We start from the raw sequence: 16,674 nt of genomic DNA, 5'->3' as shown, positions 1-16,674 counted from the left end.
TTATATAGAGGTCTTTTCTAAAAATCAATACAAATATAAGCTTTTAATGCCCAGACCCTCATCATCCATGTATATTTCTGCCTTGATACTCAAGTACCCAGTACAAGGGGCAAAAAAGTAATGGGCTCTTTTCAGTGTTTCTGAATATATATTTTTTTAATATCTCCACTGCCAGAGCAATCAAAAACATTTTTGGGCATCCATGCCCGACAACAAGTTTTGTCAAACTTGTGCTGAGACAGCTTTCTCAAGGATAAGTGACAGTCATTTCTTATAGAAGTCTCATAAAACATCTATATTGTTACCTTTTGAAAAGCAATAAGGAATGATGGGAAATTATATGATCACTGAAATAATTCTCCCTTGAGAAACAGAGAGAGGTGGGAAAGCTTCAAGTGCTCTTACACTGTTAGAAAAGTGATCTGCTGTTTTGTTTCATCCATTGTCTATTCAGTAACATGACATTGCTTATAACAGAGACTTTTATCAAAGTCATTTTTGAACAGAAGCATAATCTGTTTATTTCTTGCTACATTAGTTATTTTATACAGCCTTCTTTCATCTTTTAATTTTTGTCAGAATGTTGTAGAGATCATTTCTGCCCTACTTCAATCTCCACTGCCAGTACTTGACTTCAGTAGCAAAGGGAATGTTATCACACTGGACCCAAGAAATTTAAGGCCAGCACTCAATCCACTGAGCCACACCAACCAGGGCTTATATTTCTTATAAATGTCCATTTATGTCCTATGCCCATATTTGCTATTGAGAATTATTTGTTTTATTTTTATAGATTTATAAATGTTCTTTACATATTAGGATAATAATCATTGTTCATAATGATTATAAGATGTCCACTTCGTTGTTTGTCTTATAATTTTTATGACCTATAGAAGTATTCTTGCATTTTAACTGAGAAAATTGAAATAAACTCTCCAACTTTTATACAAATTGAAGTGATTGAAATGCTCTTTTAATCTTTTCCTTTACACCTTCTGCTTTTAGTGTTATGATTGAAAAGATCTTGTACATCTTAAGATGACATAAACATTCACCTCTATCTTCTTCCACTGTTTTATGATTTTATCTTTGGTTTTATATTTACACTTGTAATTCATCTTGAAGTTATATGATGGATAGAGCTCTAACTTCTTTATTTCTCAATTCTACTTATTTCAAAATCTGCCTTTCAATATTAAATATATTATATATTATATAACATATTTTAAAATGTACATAAAATATACTCTATATAAATATAGTATATGTATTATATTTAAATGAACAGATTTACTAACTGATTGATTGGATTGGCATTATTTCTGGATCTTCCATTCCACTGACATGACTGTTTATATATATATTGTTGCTATTTATTTTTTAGTTATATTTTATTGATTGTGCTATTACAGTTGTCTCAAGTTTTCTCACTTTGTCCCCCTTACCCACCCTCCAACTACTTCAGGCAATCCCTACACCATTGTCTATGTCCGTGGGTCATGCATATATGTTATTTGGTTACTATATTCCCTATGCTGTACTTCATATCCCTATGACTATTCTGTAACTACCAATTTGCATTTCTTAATCACTTCACCCTTTTTCATCCATTCCCCTGATACCTCTCCTGTCTGACAACCATCAAAACATTCTCTGCATGTATGATTCTGTTTCTGTTCTGCTTGTTTATTTTGTTTTATAGATTAAATTGTTGATAGATATGTATTTATTGCCATTTTGTTTTTCATAATTTTGATCTCCTCCTCCTCCTCATTCTTCTTCTTCTTTAAGAAGACCCATTACCATTTTATACAATCCTAGTTTGGTGGTGATGAACACCTTTAGCTTTTTCTTGCCTGAGAAGCCCTTTATCTGTTCTTCAATTCTAAATGATAGCTTTGCTGGGTAGAGTAATCTTGATTGTAGGCCCTTGCTTTTCATCACTTTGAATATTTCTTGCCAATCCCTTCTAGCCTGCAAAGTTTTTTTTGAGAAATCAGCTGACAGTCTCATGGGAGCTCCATTATAGGTAACTAACTGCTTTTCTCTTGTTGCTTTTAAGATTATATCTGTATCTTTAACATTTAGCATTTTAATTATGATGTGTCTTGGTGTGGCCTTCTTTGGTTCCATCTTGTTTGTGAGTCTCTGTGGTTCCTGGACTTATATGTCTATTTCCTTTACCAAATTAGGGGAGTTTTATTTCATTATTTTTTAAAGATTTTACTTATTTATTTATTTTTTTAGAGAGGGAAAGGGAGGGAGAAAGAAAGGGAAACATCAATGTGTGGCTGCCTCTTGAGTGCCTCCTACTGTGGGCCTGGCCTGCAATCCAGACATGTGCCCTGACTGGGAATCAAACCAGAAACCCTTTGATTCTCAGGCCAGTGCTCAATCCACTGAACCACACCAGCCAGGGCTATTTCATTTTTTTAAAAATTGTTGTTCAAGTACAGTTTTCTGCCTTTTACCCCCATCCCAACACACCCCCCCAGCCCTTCCCACCTCTCTCCCATTTCCACCCCCTCCTTGTTATTGTCCATGTGTCCTTTATACTTGTTCCTGCAAACCCTTCCCCTATTTTTTAAAATAGATTTCCAATTTCTTGCTGTTTTTCTTCTCCTTCTGGCACCCTTATGGTGCAAATGTTGGTATACTTGAAGTTGTCCATGAAATTCCCTAAACTATACTCCTTTTTTTTTTTTTTTGGATTCTTTTTTCTTCTTGCTATTCTTATTGGCTGTTTTTTGCTTCCTTATGTTCCAAATCACTGATTTGATTTTGGGGTTTATCCACTCTACTGTTGATTCCCAGTAATTTGTTCCTTATTTCAATTAGTGTATCCTTTGTTCCTGACTGGACATTTTTTATACTGTTGAGGTCCTCACTAAGTTCCTTGAGCATCCTTATAACCAGTGTTTTGAACTTTGCATCTAATAGATTGCTTGTCTCTATTTTGTTTAGCTCTTTTTCTGGAGTTTCATTCTATTTTTTTTGTTTGTTTGGGCCATGTTTGTCTCCTAATTTTGGCATCCTCCCTATGTTTGATTTTATGTATTAGGTAGAGCTACTACATGTCCCAGGCTTAACAGAGTGGCTTAATATAATGGGTGGTCCTGTGTGACCCAGTGGCACAGCCCCCTTATTACCCAAGCTGGGTACTCAAGGTGCACCTACTGTGTGGGCTGTGTCCACCCTCCTCTTCTAGTTGAACCTTAATTGCTGTTAGTAAGTCCAAGATCAGCCACCAGCTGTGTTCTGTCCAGAGTTACAAAATGATCTGCAGATGGCTGTTACTTGTGCTAGGTTTGGAGGTACCCACAAAAGGCCAACTTGTGAACCAAGGCTGACTGCAGCTAGTGCCCAGCCCGAGGTAACTTAGTGAGTGGTACAGAGGTTCACTGAAGCTGGATGCTGCCTATTTGAGAGAATTTAGGAAGGTCTGAAGCATGGGCCAAGACAAACCATTTATATGGAAAAGCCAATGGAAGCAGCTTGGGTGGGCCCAGAAGTTGCATTGGGGCAGGGCTTCAGGGAATCACCAAGGTGGGGCAAATAGTGTGAGCCAGGTTCATAGAGTCTCAGATATGGTGCCTGCCTGGGGGCTTTGTTGGGGGAGGCTCAGAAAATGAACAGTGGCCTCTGTCAGAATGTCAGTCTGGGAGAAATCTGCCCCCAGTTCTCACCCCGATGCCAGATAATTCAGTTCCTTCCCTTATGTCTCTGATGCCTTTCAATCTGCTGTATCAGCCAGCACTAGAGTTCAGAGGTAGTAAATCCAAGTAAGTCTGTGTGTAGCCCTTTAAGAGACACTGACTGGGATTCCAGCAGTTTCTGTCTTCCACAGCTTCAGTCCCCACTGGTTTTATAGCCAGAAGTTATGGAGTTATCTTCCTGGCGCTAGAACTATGGGCTGCATGGCCTGGGGTGGGGCTGGGACCCTTTGGTCCTGAAATATTCCTCCTGACTTTTATCCTTCGCACATGGCTGTGGGACCAGCACTTTCCACATCTCTACCCCTCCTACCACTTGTGATGTGTTTTTTTTTTCTTTAATTTTGTAGTTGTAAAACTTCCATTCAGTTCAATTACTGGCAGTTCTGAATGATGGATGTTTTATAGTTTAGTTTTAATTTTGATGTGGCTGTGCAAGGAGGCAAGCTCTGTTTATCTATCCACTATCTCTATATTTTAATGATTTCAAATCTTTCAAAACATTTTAAACTGAAGGGAAAGTGCCTTCTTTTGACTTTTCATTTTCAAATATTTTCTGGTACATTTATTCCTAAAGATGAATGTTAGCATCTCTCGTTCAATCCTACTGGGCTTCTGACTGGCACTTTTGTAACTACAACTTTAGGTTAGAGGGAGTGTGTTCCCACGCCTTCACTGTATTGAGTCTTCTCACCTAGGGACAGGATAACATCTTCATTTATTCATATTTTCCTTCCTATCCCTGGGAAAATTTCTACACCAAATATGTGAAATTCCTTCACATATCCTCACATGGCTTAGTTTAATTTTTTGGATTTCTGTCTCTTTGTTGCCTGGGGCTCTGTTTTCCACCTAACCCATTTGGCAGTTAAGAGAAACACTGTTACTTTTTTATCCTGTTATTGCAACTGGCCTCCTTACTAATTGGTTCAGAAAATTTCTCAGTTTCTCCCATTTTTACATGAATAGTATCTTATCATCACAATAATTATTTTGTATCCTCCTTTGAAATAATTGCATCATGTGCCTTTTCCTTGATAAATTGGATTTGGCCAGCATTTTAAAAACAATGGAAATTAATATTAGACTTTCTTACCTCACTCCTAACTTTCATAGCAATGATCTGGCCACCTTCTGACATTTGCTAATTGTTTGTTTTTATGAATTCATTTCATATCCTGGGGCTATAACTATAAATACATTTTTGGATAAAATTTTACATGCCACATGTTCCAAAACCAGACAAGACACCACCATGGAGAGTCTGACGGCACTTGGTGTCAGACACTGGCCCACCATTGGTCACACAGGCAAGCAAGGGTTCTGGTGAACAGAACACTGAATTAGAAATAAGAAAATCTCTTTCCATTTTTTTCTATAGATTTTAGTTAACTTTTTACTTTAATAACATAATTCTATAATTTCTATGTATCAAACTTGTAAGTTATAAACCTTAATAAAGTTTTAGTTACAAAATATGATAAAAAGGGGTATTTTACAAAATATCATATCAAAGACTATATGAACACTTTTCATCATATATGCTTTTCAAATTTAAAATTTATAACTGAGTGGTAATTACTTTCCAGCACATACTCAGCCACTGAGCACTTTAAAAAATGAAGTACATATGAGATCGAGTACTGAAGAAAACTGTATGGGATCATGAAAACCTTACCATTATATAGATTTTTTAAAATTAATTTTGAGCAACTTTTTTCCTCAATTAAAATGGCTTGATGTATATTCACCTATGGAGACTCAAGATTTTTATCCTCATAGCAATATTACCAAAAGAGCTTAGATTTCCTTAAATGGTCAAATGTAACATTTGTAGTTTAGGAATACAAGGTCTGTCTGGAAAAAGTCCGGCCACTATTAATATAATGAAGATGGTTTGTATCACATCAATACAACCTGGGAGCCAAGGAGAGTGGACTGGAATGCACATGTGGGAACAATGACAACTCCACTGTATCAGTCAGTGGGGGAGGTACATTCTATTGAGTGAGCATGTGTACTGTGTGGCTGTGGCATTCAAAATGACTGTGTGACTAATGAATCTGCATCAAATTTTGCATTAAGCTTGAACATTCCTCCATGGAAGCTACTCAGCTTTGGGCAACTGGTAATTGGCAGCTTCATCACTAGAATGACCCTGCTCATGCATTATGTCTTGTGTAGTTTTTTGGTGAAACATCAAATCACCCATGTGACTCAGCCCCACTACAGCCCAGATTCAGTGTCCTTCAATTTCTGACTTTTCCCAAAACTGAAATTGGCTTTTAAAGGGAACAGATTTCAGACCATCAGTTAGATTCAGGAAAATATGATGAGGCAGCTGATGTCAATTGGAAGAACTGTGTGAGGTCCAAGGTATCTATTTTGAAGGGGACTGAAGCATCATTACCCTATGTACAATGTTTCTTGTATCTTCTTCAATAAATGTCTCTTTTTCATAATGCATGGCTGGATACTTTCTGGACAGACCTTATTGTATAGTGATTATGAATTTTTATTGCCAATATCATATCTAGACAGCATAACTTGTACATTCTGCAATTGTGAAAAGAAAAATACATGGGAAATAAAAGGGATCTTTCCTTATAGTTTTTGAATAAAAATGTAAGAAGTATCAAACTTGTGTTTGAGGGCCCCGGAACCTCCTGAGAACCTTCTGCTCTGAAGTCTTGGGACCAGGGACACAAGATCCATAGGAAGCACTTCAGAAACCATGGTCCCACCTCTTACTTGACAGGGAGGACATTGAGTGCCCACAGGGATTATGTGATTTGTCCAAAAGGGTAGCCCAGGTCAGTATCTAGATCTGTGTTTTCCTCAACTCCTAGTCACCTCCATTCCACCTCTTTGCCTCTCTTTGAGGAGCACAGGGTCCTGCCAATCTCTGTGCTCTGCACATAACACACACAGTATCTGCACACAGCTAAAGGGCTCCTGCGTATTTGAGGCAGCTGAACTCAGCTTTGCATACATATGGAGGGGGCGGCAAAACCAGGAATTATCTTCTGGAGGGTGGGCTCCTTGTAGTATAGGCTTCTCCCACTCAGTGAGTGTTCTAGAAACCCATCCATATCAGTGTAGCAGCTGGCATTGTTGTGAGAGGCTACATTCCACTTCAGTGAATTTTTTTTCTGAAGACTCAACACATTTGCCCATTTCATGATGGGTGATTTACCAGCACACCTGCGCACACCATGCTGCCTGTTCAGCAGTTGTTAACCAAAAACAGCATGACCCCCCGTGCCCTACCATCTGTATCCACCCAATTTCACCACAAGAAACTTTTTTGTTTGTTTCCCCAGATGAAAAAAAATCCTCAAAGGAAACCATTTTGCCAATGCAGAAGAGCTGAAACAAAAAAACAGCAGAAGCACTGAAAGGCATCAAAATTGATGAGTTCAAAAATTGTTTTGAGAAGTGGAATAAAATGTATTGATAGACATATTGCATCAAATGGAGAGCACTTTGAAGGTGACTGAGATTAAACGTGTAAGAATACATACACAATTTTTTAAAAATTCCCTATTTTGGGTTGCCCCTCGTACTCAGCAAAGGAAACACCACAGGAAACTGTTAAGAGTCTAGTAGCTGCTGTTGCAGGAGCCCATCAATGGAACCTCCTCATCCTAAGCCCCTAGCTCCACATGGAACAAGTATACCTTTCTTCCCTAACTTCCAGAGGGACCTTTAGTCGTTCACCCTGGTGTGTGTCACAGGATGAGGAAAGCGGGCCTTTGCCCCTGCCTGAGCTCATCACTAACTTATCCTGGCATGATGATAAAAGTCTTCTCCCCTCTTCTGACAGCCAGCTCATCCTTTAGGGGATGATCAAAATCACATCTAAGGTGCCAGCATGAATAGTTTTGGCTTTGTGATGGTGAACAGGGCTCCAGAAAGAAGAGAGCTAAGGGCACGTGAAGGAAGCTGGTACAGTGTACAAAGATCCCCAAGGAACATGAAGAAGTGTCCAAAGGGAAATTATATGTCCTGGACAAGCAAACAGTCTCTGGTCTGGGAGCATACCTTTCCTCAACTATAATAAAAACTAGGAAGACATAGACTGTGTCTTATGCACTTTCAGAGCCACTGATAGACAGACTGATAGCACCTGCGTGAAGCAACACCTGCTCTTTGGCCTCCAGGTTAATTAGCACGTTTATTTAGTGAAACCATTTTAACAGGGTCTGTCCAGGCTCATTTGCCTTCATTAACAAACCTGACTGGTATCAGCAGAAGTCACCTCTGTCAGCACCAACTTTCAAGGCACACCTCAGGGCTGACAGCGACTGCAATGTGCTGGCATTTTTCATTTTCTAATCAAAGGGGTCGGAGAAAATGCCTGTTGACAGTTGACAGCTGAAGCTGTCTGTTGTGTCAACTTTCTGCCACACAGTCCCTATTAAAGAGTGTGAGGGAACAGATCTGAGCCTCAGATTTCTGTCACAATAGCCTTGGTGGGAGATTCTAGGTGGCTGCTATTCTGTCGCACTTATTTGTGGCAAGGGCAAGAGGTGGGATGGGGAGGCTTTATGGTGGCTTTTGGCAAACCTGTGGTAAGTGTGTACACCTACACACCTATGTCTGCATATAAACACACACACTCACATAAAAGAATGTGAAGAACATCCCTGCATAATTGTCACATTTTTAGTAGCCAACCAAGGAGAGTGAGGGGGGAGGGTTCCCAGTATCTGTGAATACTTAGCCCCATGGGTCCTCAGCACAGGCCCAAGACAGTCACTTACAGATGTGAAAGAGGAAGGCAACTCTTGACCATGGCCACCAGGGGAGCAGCTGGTCACCTTCCATTGCTACACGCTGGTGTTAAGAGTGACACAGTTCTGTCTGCTCAGGCCAGGAAAAGCATGCTTAACCCAAAGGTCCCCAGAGTGGCAGACGGAGATAAAAAATGCTAAGGCCACAGCACCCATGGTTCTGCCAACAAAATCCATCCATCTTTACCTCTAACCCTTAAGAAGTTACATAGAAAAGGATTGTAAAACATGCCATTCTTTGCCCACAGAAATCCCAGAGCACAGAGAGAGAACAAAACGCTATAGAAAAAACACCATGGGCAGTTAAGAATACTCTCATGTAGGAAAAAAAGAAAGCAAAGAAACTTTTCAGAATTTATTGGAAGAAGTAACCATCCTTAGCAACAATGCTGTGATAACAGACTTCACTTAGGGCCAGCTTTGACTTGACATAATTGGAGCCATAGACTAAGGGTCCTGATATGAGAAATCTAAGTCCCAATGTCGTAGATGAACTGGTAGAAGTTCTCACCAGTTCCTCAGGAAGGAAGAACTAGACATTTATTGCAAAACCTATCAGATGTAATATAAATTTATTATATATATTTAGGGTAAAACTAATACATAGATTCCTAGTAAATGTATCTAATTCTGTTATGGATTTAATTATTCTCAGTGTATCCCTGCTGTCTTCACAAGTTTAAACTGTGTGGCAAGTGGATCTGAACCAAATCCCACACGGCCCTAACACTGCAGAGGTGCTGGCCAGGGTCAGGTGTGAAGGTAAACTTAGGGCTTCATTTCTGCCTGGGTATGCTCCAAGTTAAAACAGAACATTATTCACAGACATCTACACACTGACATCAAAAGTAACAACTCTCTAATGCCTGGTTGGTCCAGTTGATATCATACTTTGTTATGGTCCCACAACCATTAACTAGAATAAACACACACATCCTATCATTTGGCTTGAAATTCTGAGACTGTTTTTAAAGAATCATTTGGAGGCAGTGTTGAATATCACCAAATCTGAAAGCCTCAATTCACAGATGAAGAACCTGAGGCCCAAACAAGTGAAGCAGAAATTGCCTGAGGCCGCAGACAGCTGAGGTTAGAGGCCTTATTCCTGGCTACCAGTCCAGCTCTCCTTATATTTCACCTTGCTAATTTAAAGGGAACCAAGAAAATAAATTTTAATATAATATTATGAAATATATTTGATACAGAGATACAAAAGATATATTAACTTCAGTATATACAAATAATTATTCCAGCATTTAAATTTGTAATTTTTGACAAGACCAACTACAATAAAAGGAAATCAAAGAACAACACCTAGTTTTTAGTGACTCTGGTTATTGGTTACCCCAAAGTGTATGGCTGATGAACATGCAGCATGGTCAAAATCATCTTTACATAATAGCATAGCCACAGAGGAACTTCCAGACCCCAGGGCCAAGTTCACAAGTGCATACCCCAGTGCTCAATGGTATTCAAACCCCAGTGGTGAATCTATTTTACCAAAATTGCCAAGCTACCCAAAATGTCTCATATACAACCTGCATGCATTCAACTGTGTAAGAATATTCAATGAAATGTCAGTTTAATGTCCAAAAGTTACCATGCTCACCAGGCAGAATTTTTTATGTCTGTTGGTTGAATAGACCCATATTAACAGCAGTTATGGCATTAATGCAATCTAGACATACTTAATCACAAAGTTTGTAATATTTCATTGCAGCTTGTAGTATTCACTAGCAGATAAAATTCTACATTTCACTTCATTGATAGTGTTTCTCTCCCACCTTGTCTTGTTTTCAATCCAATCTGCTCTTGCTCAGGAATGTATAATACAAAGTGCCCAAAGTAATTTAATGTCTATTGTCTGCAGAGCAAATTTACAGGGTATGATTTGCAATTCACAGGGATGAAGTTTTCTTTTTTACCTATAAGCACCCATTTAAAAGTTTTATCTGACTGGCTAAATAATATGTCAACAATAGTTTGGCATTTCTCTTATGTGAAAATACAAATGTCTGCATCTCAAAAGACCCTAAGGAGGACCTTGATCTTGACCTTGGGTTTTCACTCTAGCTCTCACTGTGCCCACACCTGGGGAGAGTGGGAGTTTGGGGTTGCTCAGGACAGGAGAGCTGCTGAACCAGAAGGAAGTCCACAGGGCACTGTGGCTCCCTAACCCCCTCTCAGTTATTTCCCACAACAGACACATTGCCACCTGCACCTCACTCCCCTTGCTCTCCTTCCTTACCTTCCCCTCCATCTTTCCTTGTACTTCACATATTTCTCTCATCCCCACCTTTTCCTTCTAGTTCCGATATTGTCCAACTTTGTCTAGACAGAATGAAACTAAGTTACTATATTTATACTCCACAAAGATATCCTAAACAAAATGTTAAATGATACACACTCTGCTGTTCTCATACATGAAGGAAATGCTCTCTGTGAAGGATTTATTCTATCTCCTATGACCTATTTTGATGGACAATGGTATGAACTTAGTAAACAACCAGTCAGGATCAGAGGAAGCATCTATGACTTAAGAAAGTCTCCCCTGCACTAACCCCTATAAAGACTTTAAATGGATCAAACATGAGTTCTTTATTAGCCCTGAGTCTAAACCAAGAAGCCTAAAGCTCCAGTCTTCAGGGATTCATGGGGGATGCCTCACCTGAATGAAGAAATAAATGCCTGCCATATAAATCTTAAAGAGTTATGGTCAGAAGCATTATTGTATCCTTTAAAAAATCTAAACTAATAATACAATATATAATTGTGTTGTCCAATGGGGTAGCCATTAGCTATTGTAGCTATTGTAGCTACTTAAATTTAGTTATTAAAACTAACCAGTTAGAAGTCAATTTCTCAGTTAGACTGGCCATACTGAAATGGTTAAATGATCCCAATGGCTACCAAGAGCACAAATGTGGAGTGCTTCATCATCACAGAAAGTTCTATTGGACAGAGACATTTATAGATATGCAAGGACCCTTCGTATTCAACAAGCAATCAAGAAAATGCCTTTTTTGGCAATGAGAAGGAATTTAAATTTTTGAATAGTATTTTATTCTTTTGACCACAGTAGTGAATTCTGTCTCCAAGTCTTGAGCCAACTAGATATACTCACTACAGAGCAAGTGATTTCCTAACATGTTCCCTGAAATTCCACAGGGATTGGTACAGCAGGGCAGGGAAGGGGAAAGGCAGTGAGGGATCATGTCCCCACACCCCTGCCACCCAGCCCCTCTGCCTGCATGGGGCTGTCTTTAAATGTCTGTTGACTCAAAGCTCCTAAGAAACATTGTATATTCACTCTGGGATTTGGAATGCTCTAATGTACAGTACAGTAGGAACTATAAGAGAAGGTGAATTACCACAATCACTAGAGACAGTCCTAAAGTTTGGTAGATTGTGTCCGGTATGAAATCATAATCTCCAACTTCCAGGTATACAAAACTCTTCAGTTCTCCCTTCACCTTTAATTGACTCATAATGTATCACTCCAGGTAAGCATGAGATGCTTTTTACTTAACAAAACCCCAACTCCATTATGTTGGCTGTGTCCAAACCCTACTTTTCAATTACCTGAGACAAATGAAGTTAGCTGTTAACTAAGGTGATCTCCTTGTAGCTCTTTTTCTTTTGTTCAACATTTCTCTGGACTCATCATTTACCCGTTTCTTTCTGTCTTCATGGCTATCCTCCCCACCTGTGCATTTCATATCATTCCCTCTGCATACTCTAGGAACAACCCCATCTGCTGTCCTCACTGCTTTCAACTCCTCTTCAATCTCTCCTTTACTACTTACCCCTCTTTCTACTGAGTTACGGTCCTTGTCTTTCTCCACCAAAGTTCTGAACATCCATCAATATTCTTCACCTTCCTTATGCCCTTGTAGCCTGATTCATGCCTTCAGACCTTTTTTGAAGCCAACTTCAGAGCTAATCACTAAATTTTCAGACCTGTTATTCTCAATATTGGACCCTTTCAGCTTCTACAGGACAGAGAGCATGGACTGATTATCTCCTTTCCTATAATCACACCCCACCCTGGGTGTTCCAGGTGCTCTGCCCTCCTTGCTGACCACACCTTCTCTGTTTGCATAGTCTCCACCCAGACCTAGGTAGACATGCCCTGCAGAATCTGTGGACATCACTCTTCCAATATCATCCTATCTACACTTCCCTAGTTTTCAGTCATGGTTCCAAACATCATTTATTTTTCCATGGCTGCTCTAGTTAATTTCAGTCCAGTGTTTCTATAAATCTGCTGGATGTATTTCTATGGATGCTTTTCTGCAAACAACATGACCAGAGCCTTTCAAATGCAATCTTCCTCCTGAACCCACAGTTTTGCAAGTGACACCCTTACCCTTCCAGTCACCCACCCTCTTATGTGCTCTTGACCTATCAGTTCTGACTCATTCACATTTGTCCTTTCTTCCCACTCCCACTGCCACCCCCTATTTCAGGCTCCCACTAATCCTCTTTTCCTAATGGCTGTGTGTTATAGGAGAAAAAGAACCCTTTGACATCACCATGAAATGTATTCTCTTTCTCACCAGAAGCAAAAGGGATTGTCAATGTGTTACCCCTGTCTTCAACCTTAAGGAAGGCACTGCAAGGAACTTTACCAAACTTTCCACAAGACAGCTTGTGTGTGTCACAGAGACAAGCAAGCATGTCCTGTTGTCAAAAAGTGAATGTGAGTCTAGAAGTTATTCTTGCTTCCTTTTTACATTTTTTTCTGTTATCCCAAGTGATGTGAAGGTTGTTCCAGGATGTTTTCTGCCAAGCTAAAAGTAATAAAAAGTATATACACATTCTTCCCTCCTCCTTTCCTATTTGTACCTCCAATCTCTGCTCTGGCATCTTGGACTAGTAAGCCAAGATGCTCAGCATTAGGCAGGTGCAGGGCAAGAAGGTGATTTCTAAGAATCTCCTAGCTCTGAAACTTATGAGAAAAAGCAGGGCAATAAAATATTTGAGCTGCTTTCTGTCTGTTAGTATTCTGAAATTACCATCTTCTATGACAGGGAATTAATAACAAAATTAAGGTCTAGCTAGAAGGGAAGCATTTCCTAAATTTGGCAGAACTAGTATCTCTTACCATAAGTCTCTCTCTCCAAATGATTTTGCTCACCACTATCACATTAATTTTTTTCAAATATACTTATAATTATTCACTTAAGAAACATAAATAGTTCCAAACTTTTTATAGAATAAAGTTACAGGATCTCAGCTCTTGAAAACCCAAGGTGGTCATTTAGTTCAATCCCTCCCAACTTTATAACAAAAATCTGAATCCAATGAGGTTAACTGATTTCCCCTAAATTATTCTATTACCATAAATGCTGATCTTGATACATAGCATGCATGCATGTATGACATATTTCTTATCTTTATCACTTTCCCATAGTTTGAAGGATCCTTTCTTCATTAACCACCTTAAGTGAGCTAGAACATGATAGAACCTGACACTTATAAAACTTTTAAGGGGGTACTGCAGTTTTTTTAAATCCTCATCTGAGAATATGTTTTTATTGATTTTAGAGAGAGAGGAAAGGGGAGAGGGAGATAGGGGGAGAGAGAGAGGAAAGAGCAAAAGAGAGAGAATGGTGTAAGAGAGAAACATTGATTAGTTGCTTCCTATGAAGCACCCCAACTAGGAACTGAAGCCACAATCTAGGTGTGTGCCCTGACCAGGAATCAAACTGCAACCTTTTAGAATCAGTGCTCCAACCAACTGAGACATCTGGCCAGGGTGAGGGACACTGTAATTTTTAACAGTTTTACCCACATATTTGAGTCAAGGTGGATAAACTAGGTGTTACTTAAGCAATAAAAACAACATTTTCACTTACAGGCAATGACTAGTACTCAGAAGGACCATGTTCTCTTTTGTAAATGTGTGTGAAAGAAGTTAAAGAGAGGAGTAAAAGCAAGAGTTAAATGTGTGGAAATAACTAGAAAATATTCACAGCATGATTCAGTGAAAATGGTTCTATTTTTTCCTTATAAAGAATAATTTAAATTACATAATTATATATTCCATGGAAATAGATATTTAAATTCATCAATGACGTGTGTTTGACTTCCTCATTTCCAGAGAGAATCAGAGCTTATTTTGGATTTTGTTCTCAGTATTCTCTTTGCCCTACCCACTCAAATAGGATTGAGATAGTTGACAAAGTAAAACCCTAGTACAATGATATTAGACTAAAAAAACAGGAAGCTATGTGAAGCCCTTTATGTACTACAAAATCAAATGTTCCCAGTTTTTCCTACTGGCATTAGAAAGGCACAGAAATAAAGTCAGATTCAACTCTCAGTTTCTATTTTGAGCAGAGGTTTGAAATGCCATCAGCTTAGATTAATGTGGTATGTATTAGTCACCTTGTATAAATATCTTTTATTTAAAGGAACCCAACTGAATATATTTTCTTAAATGATAACATGCTAATGACATGGCAGAGCCCTTTAGATAAAGTCAAAACACAACTTTCTATATTTGCCTATATTGTCTCTTGCCTATATTTTATAAATATCTAAACAACCACAAGGTTATAGCTCAAAAGCAAGAGACTCCCATAAAAATCAACTGATCAATTTCCAGAACTGCCTACCTTAAAATTTAATAAATGATACATGTTTTCCTCTAACCTTCAGAAAGGTCTTTACCATACATGGGAGGTGATTATAAAAATTTAGGAATGGAATGGCTGTCATCTACTTGACTGAGATGTGTGTTATCACTATCACTTTCCTTACCTCATTCCAGACACAGTTAATCCCTCACAGCAATTTTTCCAACTGAGTTTTTAAGTCTTTCTCAACATAGAACTTCATGCATATGGCCCATGGATGGAAACGGTCATGGAAACATCATGATTACTATTATGCAAGGCTCTGTTCTAAGCACTTTGCATTTATTAATTCCACTTAATGTTCTCATCAATCCTATGGTGGTTTTTGCACTTTATTATTATTTATATTATTATTTTACAATAAGAAAGCAGAGCCACAGAGAGATTGATAACCAGCCCAAAGGCACAGAGCTAGGAAAGAGCAGAGGCAGGATGCAAACCCAAGCAGTCTATTGCCAGAGACCATGCCCTTCATCACTACACTATATCGTATCTTAAGAAATGAAAACCAATATAGAGAGAAGATGGGATTTTTAACTACCTTTTTCTCAAATTTGTAAACATACAAAAGAAGTGAAGTAAAAAGTGGAGTAAACTCTTACAGTTCCATCAACCAGTTTCAAGAATTATCTAAAACTTACCCATCTTTAATCATGTTGTTTTTCTTTTGTTATTAGTTTTTTTTTATTTTGTTTTGTTTTGTTTTGTTCTGTTTTGTTTGGCTGGATTATTTTACAGCAAATCCAGAACACTGTCATTACCTAAAACCAATGGAGAATAATTAGACCCAAAGATATACTGTATTTTGGGGACTATAAGACACAATTTTTCCCTCAAATTTGGGAGGAAAGTGGGGAGGGGTATCTTATAGTCCAAATGTAACTTATCTGGTTCACTGTTGGGGGCAGGCAGCAGCCTATGCTATTTATGTTCTTAAATATTTTACTATAGTTTTTGCTTCAAATTTTTTTTCCTATTTTCCTCCTCTAAAACCTAGGTGCATCTTATGGTCTGGTGCATCTTATAGTCCAAAAAATTTGGTAATGCAGTTGCACTGAGAGAGCCAGAAGAGGACCAGAGGGTCACGTGGTCTTTCCTCACCCCCACTCAGGAGGATTAGCCACTCTCTCCTTCACATACCTCCTCTCCCACCCACCCACCAAATGCTATGCAGGCTTTAACCATAGTCACACTAACAGCTTCCTGCACACTTGCATACTCCCACCTCCCCATTGGATTCTAACTTCACAAGGGCGAGGATCACCATGTCCTAGTCACAACAGTTGTCAACACCAAGCTCCGTTCTTACCCAACAATAGATGCTGAAGTGTCTAGGGAAGGGAAAGGCAAAATGGACATCTAATCTTCATAAAACAAGACAGCCAAGAAAAATGAGGCAGTTCAACTAGATATTATTTTTACTTTAAATAAAAATATTATCCCAAAATTATAGTTGATCTTACTTAAAACCATAAATGGTCAACTTTCTTAAAAATAAAACAAAATATGTTTATATTCTAA

At 38.6% G+C, this 16,674-nt stretch overlaps 1 protein-coding gene and 1 long non-coding RNA gene across 2 annotated transcripts in view; both read right to left on the bottom strand.

Moving 5' to 3' along the window:
- Positions 1-16,674, bottom strand: part of MTUS2 (microtubule associated scaffold protein 2) — a 596,801-nt gene that overhangs the window by 301,879 nt on the left and 278,248 nt on the right. The gene's annotated exons all lie outside the window — the stretch shown is intronic.
- LOC118498932 lies at positions 9,305-15,971 on the bottom strand. Its single transcript, XR_004901424.1, has 3 exons — positions 14,356-15,971; positions 12,592-12,596; positions 9,305-12,501 (listed from the first exon to the last, which is right to left on the bottom strand). It is a non-coding gene; the product is annotated as an uncharacterized LOC118498932 (long non-coding RNA).

This window comes from Phyllostomus discolor, chromosome 2 (assembly GCF_004126475.2).
Source record: "Phyllostomus discolor isolate MPI-MPIP mPhyDis1 chromosome 2, mPhyDis1.pri.v3, whole genome shotgun sequence".
Taxonomy (NCBI): domain Eukaryota; kingdom Metazoa; phylum Chordata; class Mammalia; order Chiroptera; family Phyllostomidae; genus Phyllostomus; species Phyllostomus discolor.
This window is presented reverse-complemented; position numbering and strand designations above follow the sequence as displayed.